The following is a 7,097-nucleotide window of genomic DNA, read 5'->3' on the forward strand; positions in this document are numbered from 1 at the left end:
TATCTAGTCCAGTATCCTTTTTTAATGCCCTACACCAGATGCTTCAGAGGAAAGGTGCAAGAATCCCCCACAATGGACCATTCTGGAATAAACAGCCCACAGCAGGAGTTTGTTCCTAGCCCCAGCCAGTTAGCTCATGCCCTGAGGCGTGAAGGTTTGATCCCTCATATTTCTTACCTAATGTAACTGTGGATGTTCTCTTTAGCCATAGAAATGAAACATCTACTCCTTTGTGAATTATTTGGATTTATTTGCCCCGATGAGGAGTAGAAAATGAAGGCACTTAGTGACTTTCTGACAGCAGAGGTCTTCTTTGTTGCATTGGAACTGGATCACCAAATAAACTAGAATGCCTGGAAAACCCAAGCAGTTCAGGTGTTTGAGTGTCTTAACTTTCACTCCCTGGAACATTACCGAAAGTTGTTTATTCAGTGTGACCAGGTAACTACTTACAGACCAACTGTGGACCCATTTGAGTGGTTTCCAGAACTAGATTGCTGTCTTTGCTGTATGAGTCTGAACTTCACTTGCACACTGAGTTTCAGAGCAGCAGAGTCTTTAGCAGTTAAAGCTCTGATTCCGCAAAGCACTTAAGCATGTGTTTAATTTTAAGCACATGATTAAGTCCTATATCAGCAAAGCACGTGAGCACATGCTTAATTTTAATGTGCTTCTGGAACTTTGAAATACAATCTTAAATGCTTTGCTGAATAGGAATGGATTACTGACATACTTAAGTGCTTTCCCAACACTGGGCCTGTGAACCTCAAAATAGGTGTACTTTCTAAGCAGCTTCTTAAGGTTCCCCTTTGCTAGATCTGACTCATTCATTCAAATCCTAGTTACTTGTTCATAGAATTCCCATCCAAAGCAGAATGTAGTTACTTGTTTTGCACAATGCAAATGACAGATTCCCCAAACTGCAAGCCACAAACCAAAGCAGAGAAGTCACTGCGCCCCTATCCTCGGAAACTAAACGCAGCTTTATGGTTATTTTCAAGGCTCCTGCCTGAAACTCTCCCATAAAGAGATTTACAGGGTCAAGGCTTGCTTTTTCTGAATTCAAACATGATGGTGTTCATTCCCTGGTGTAAAGGCTGGAATATTTTCTATGTTACTGCTACAGACAGTGATAAGGTTTCCACCCCACCCCAACAGCTGCAGCCCTAGAGGACAAACAACCGCTTCCCCGATGACCTAAAGGTCTCAGATCTTGATGGGGAAGCCTCTCAAGCCCACATGGTAAGCAGAGAAAGCCTGTATTACCTGCAATAACCTGAATGGCCTAGTTTACACACCTAATGAACAAGCAATAAACATGTGTCAGGTTTGGGGAAGCAGGAAAAGAGGCAGCCTTTAGGGATTTTTAAGTCAACCATTTCCAACTCCGAATTCCACTTAGGAAACAAGCACTTTAGGTAGATTTCTCTAATCAGTCACTTTAGGATCCAGATCTCAAAGTGATGAGTGGTGACTAGACGGAAAGGGGCAGGGTAGAAAGTTCCTCCCTAAGCAAACAGAAAGCATTTCCACCTATCTAGGTAGTTATAATGCACTCATCACTGTCTGATTTGACTGCGTTCACTTCCTAAGAAACTGCCAATACGCATGTCTAATGCAAAAATCCTTTCCACAAATTCTACACCATACACACAGGTTAGTTACACGAATTGCATTACAAGTTTGTCTCCTTCAACCCTCAGTGAAACCCACAAATTTATTTATGCATCAGTATCTTAATGCTGCCATTAACATGCTTACTCTGAACACAAGACTTCCACTCAGCAAGATGAATGGCTGCTGAATCTCTAAGTCTGTGCCCTTCAAGGCCGCAGGTTTAACAGGTCTCCAGCTTTGAGATCCTAGGCTGGTGATGAAAGGGAAATGATGCACTTAAAACAATGGCAAGCTCTGTTCCTACAGAGACACAGAGCAGTGGTCTGATAAGAAAGTTATCAGATACCATATGTAAAAAACTCCTGGATACAATTCCAAAGCAATGTGACTGGGAAAAGATACATATCACTACTCGTTGACAGGGCTAAATTCTGCTCTGCTTACCCTAGCGTTAATCTGGAGTAAATCCTGTGATTTCAAAGGAATTACTCCAGATTTAAACCCGTGTAACCAGAAGCAGAGTTTGGCCCCTGTCTGCATAAACAAGTGAAAAAGGTTTTATTTTTATTTTTAAGACACAGAAATTGCTCTACCTAACAATGTGCCAGGACCTGGGTGTGAAATTGCAGCTGCAAAGCCTCAGGGATGAAGCCAAGAGGCTTTGATTTGCTTTCTCTGCAGTAAATAAACCTTAGAGACTTTTGCTGCAGCAGTTAGTCCGATTTCCATTTCAGTTCGCAACTCTGGGCTCTTACTGCTGCCTAGTCCTGGGGCACTAAATCTTTACCCTTTGTCCTACAATCTGAATCTAATTTCAGGCTGCAGATGAAGCTAGTTTGGCAGCTGTCTTCAAGCTGCTCCTTGCCAGACTTCACAGCCGAGACCTCAGCTAGCATTTGCCCGCTTTGTGGAACGTACAGGGATTGAACTGTCATGAGGTTAAAAATCACAACTGGCTCATAAATGTAGTTCCAAACTTCTCTGTGTGATTCCCTTCTGTTTAAATATTCAACTAAAAAGTGCTACTGAAATTCAACCAGTAGCTTGGGATGAGGATGGAAAACCAGGAAGCTTTAGGGTCTGCAGTTTGAGTACCATGCCCAGGCAGGGTTTAAAATGCACAGTCCGATGCAAGAATCGCCACAACAGATGGAATTAGGGGAGGTTGGGTTTGGTTAAAAAACAATGCCCAGGTGAGGATCTTGCAGATTAAGTTTCTTCCCAAAGCAAATCGTAGAAATATAGAACTGGAAGGGACCTTAAGAGGTAGTTATAAACACCTGAATAATGGTCTAAAATTATCATCAGCAAACGCAGTATTAGGAGATACTGCTGGAAAAGCCCCATATTCAGCTGAAATACTGGGATGGGCTCCACTTTTTTTTAACAGAGCTGTCGATTTATTAAGTAACACTAGCTTTCCTCTTGCCTTAAGGCACCTGCAGTGAAACCCTGTTGATTCACACTAATGACAGGCGACCTAACTTACAGAAGTTGGTCACTTAACAAGTCTGCTAACAAATGTGAGTTAAAAACACCAAGGAGCATCATAAAGTATACTTTGATCATTTATTCTGAAAATAGTTAGATTTGAATCATTCATGTTTCATAAACTAGCGCTTTTCATCCGTAGATCTCAAAGTGCTTTGCAAAGGAGATCAGTATGGTTATTAACAAAAGAGTTTTAGTAATATGACATCTCATCAGACAGCACCTCCCCATGATATGGGGCCAGCAGAGCAAGTGATGCTAGGTCACCGTTGCTAGAACAGAGAGGGATGTGGCTGGCAAGACGTTCTCAGTAAAGGCCTTGGGATTTGCTAACTTTCACAGGACACTGCAGGCTTGTTTGTTTCATTCAGCATCTGAAGAGAGGTAGATGGATGGAGGTACTGGCCACTGGATGGGTGTGGGAGCGTTTGAATAAATGTGCTGTGGCTTGCTAAGACGGCTGAGCTGAATGTATTGTATTTTGTCATTTTAAATAATTGGCAGAGTGCTCAGAACTAGCAGAAGAGAGCTTTTATTCATTCTAAATTTGAGGATTGGGGTGAGATGGCTGGGATCTGTTTGTGAGCATTAGCCTGCCTGGGGAGTTGTTAAGTGAGAATTAGCGAGGTTCTATTGTAGGGGAAACTAAAGTAGATTATTAAGCAGACAGAGCTTTGGGAAAGTATGAAATGACACTGCTGTATGAAACTGACACTGCCAAGCACAGGACACTGCCAAGAGCTCCAATTTTTCTTTACAGTTTGAAGTACATTTTCAGGCCCATAAAATGACAGAGGCTATTATCCTGGTAGTGCCATGAGCCCCTAATGGGACATGCCTGAGCTGCACAAATACCTAGAACTAATGACGCTTTGCTTTTACCGCTCCCCATCTGTTCAAGTGTATTTAAAAATGTGCCAAATCAGGTTTATCCCTGTAATGTTTATTGCTGCTCTGAATCTAACAAATGACTCAGAGTGCAATCAAACGTTTGTTTGGCTTTGTTCACTCTTTGAGGGGAGAGGATCCCAGTCCAATTGCTGTTCACGCAGAGTGCAGCTCCACCAGCCAAACGTGGCCAGTGAGGAGTTCTACAATAAAAACAAGAAGTGAAGCAAGTCCTTTCACCCCCTTCCCCTCCCCAAAATGAATTCTGGACAAATCTATCTGCGTATTTATACTGAGCACCATCACTATGTTATCAAACAAGACTGTCCTATTACAGGCACAAAGCCAGCGAGGTCAGGACAAAGAAGAGAAGGAGAAATCTGCACCCAAACTGGTCCATGCTTCTTGTAAATAGGTAGATGGTTTCCAAGCAAACTCAGTCCCAGATGACAGGCTTGTAACAGAAAAATGCATACAGGAAAGCTCAACCTTTTGCTCCCACTAAGTCCCTTTAAGACTCAAAGTTGTTGAACTGTGCATCCAAGAAATAAAGCAGTATCATTGTCATGTAGACCCTATGTTCATTCAAGTAGCTTCTATCCAGCAAAGAACCCAGTTTATTTTCAGGGTAACAGAGCTTATGGATATTACAGCTCAGAGCCATTACTATGTATTTTACATGAGTAAAACTTCTTTTATTACTGGTATGCAAGAGACACATTTTCACAAGAGTTCAGCCAGTTTCTTGTAGATTCAGAGCAGCTAGAATTTTGAAAGTTAACGTTATGAAAAATAATTTTATTTTGATATAGATCTATAAAAAGAACATTCCATTAACACACAGATGGTGCATAGCACTGCTCTGCCAGCAGTCTCCAGCTAGAGAATCAGGAAACCCACCCTAGCACAGATTCCATGGGGGACTGGAAAGGGAGTGCAGTGACTAGGCTAGTTCAGTGGGTAAGTGTCTGCGTAATTAATGCCCACTTTGGAATGGCTTTTTCTAGCCCCCTATCAAGGAACCACCCTTCCAGAGATGCATTCAAACTGATTTTTTTTTCCACAAGGGTAATTTAAAAAGGACCCCAAGAATGTATTTTTCATAATTTCTAAAGTAGATTCCTCTTCTCTTTCCCTGCAACAATTTAATCACCACTGTCGAAGCTTGAAACGAAAAAAATCAATTTTCCTTAGCACCAGGTTCCTATCTCATCCTTCATGCAGGCTCTCTGGTTTGTTTACTGTAAGGTAGTTTGTGAGCACTGGGAATATGCACCTTGGTTTGTTATCAGAGGGCTGCTCTTCAGCTCTGCATTGCTGGCATAGAAAGAGTATTTATATGAAGGTTAGAAAAAAAAAATAGGGAAGAGCACTGAAGTGTTCCTCTGAGAAGAAACCCATGCAAAGTTACATGGACTTTGCAACTGGAAGAGAAAAGGCAGATTACATTTGGGGTTTGCTAACGTCTGATAAACATGTAGAGGTAGACTATTTTAATAAAAGGGGCTCCATTATTTTGTTGTTTTAGTGCTTCTATTTACATTTCTTTCCTCTCAAATTTTGGCCATTTGTTGGTAAGCCACCTTTTTTGCAGCGTCTCTAGTACGTCTGCAGCAAAATGGGGGCTTTATTTTTATTCATTCATCACTGGCAAAATATGGAATGAAGATGGAGAATTACATTTTCACCAGGTTAGCCGGGTAACATGCATACTTACTGTATCGCTTTTTGAAATACCTGAATTTAAGTCCTAGAGAAAGGTATCTGAAAATTAATTTGAATTATGAAGCTCATGCTTTATCACTTGGGCAGAAATAGGCCTGATCAAGGATACATTAGCAAAACAGATGTTTTATACTCCCTATAAAAGGTAACAGCTCAGCATTTATATAATGCCAGAACCTAACTGTTTCTCAACATTTTGCATACACCAAAAAAGAGAAATATAATGAAGCCCTTGGCACAGAATTCCTGATACAAGGAGAAACTTCAATGTACCAACAGGTTAATTTGCTTAGAAAACTGACCTGAAAAAAGAACATATCTGAGAAGTAAAAACCTTCTATGTGCAGAAAACGCAAATATATTTCACACACTGCAAAGCCCTCTTAAAATGAATCTCTAGTTAAAGAATAAAACATTTTGGGGCAACAGGACTTTACATTTCACAGAGTTCTGTTGTGTTGGGAGCGGACGTTTCTTATTCATAAACGGGGTGGTTGGTACTACCTTTTCGCAGTAGGACAAGCACCACCTGGCTCTTTGGTAGTATTTAAAAAAAAACAGTTTGGGTAAATTTGCATAGGGGAGGGAAGGGAAATGCACTCAAAGGGGAAGGAGATGCGAAAGACACAGTAAATGGGCCCTATAAAGCAGCTCTGGGTGCTTTCTGCCTATATCATCAGGGTACAAACAGCTACCAACTCCAAGGTTCTTACTGCTGGGGATGTCACACTTTATTGGCAATTATGAAAATCATGCACGTTTAGCAATGCACTCCAGCTCCTGGCGAGCTGCCAACATGGCCCCTCCGGGTTGCAAAGTTTGGGTGCCCCAATTGAGGGGAGTTTTGTTGAGTAGGACATTACATGGTTATCTGGAGGAATGGGAGGAGGAGCTTCATTAAACTGTCCCATTTGGTGAAGAGCAAACAGAATCAACACAGACCTCAGTGGCCAGAGAGAACCTGTATCCTATTAGACAAAAAGGAAGAAAAAAATCCCTTCTTGGGAAGCCAAGAACATGCGTCATAATCCAAGCACCTCAACTCGTCTAGTTTCCAGCATCCCCTTATTGCTTCTGGAGGTCAGTATGTTATAAAGAGTTTGGTTTTGTTTGTTAAAAACAAGACGATGACAAAAATCCACACACCCCAGTGAGCTTTTGGAATTATGAAACATTAATGAAATCACATCGGAACTCATCTAAACATCCCACAGTACTTAACATGCTCCTGAGCGGTCACTGCCTGCAATGCATGACCTCGTTAAAAAGATGGGCAGTCAGAGAAATGCATCCTCCCCCCCAGGACAACAACGAAGAGCCTTGTCTAGCTGTAGCATATGCTAAGTCTAACTGGCCGACAAGTGCTTCTGAGGGAA

This window comes from Eretmochelys imbricata, chromosome 25, assembly GCF_965152235.1.
Source record: "Eretmochelys imbricata isolate rEreImb1 chromosome 25, rEreImb1.hap1, whole genome shotgun sequence".
In the NCBI taxonomy this organism is placed as follows: Eukaryota; Metazoa; Chordata; order Testudines; family Cheloniidae; genus Eretmochelys; species Eretmochelys imbricata.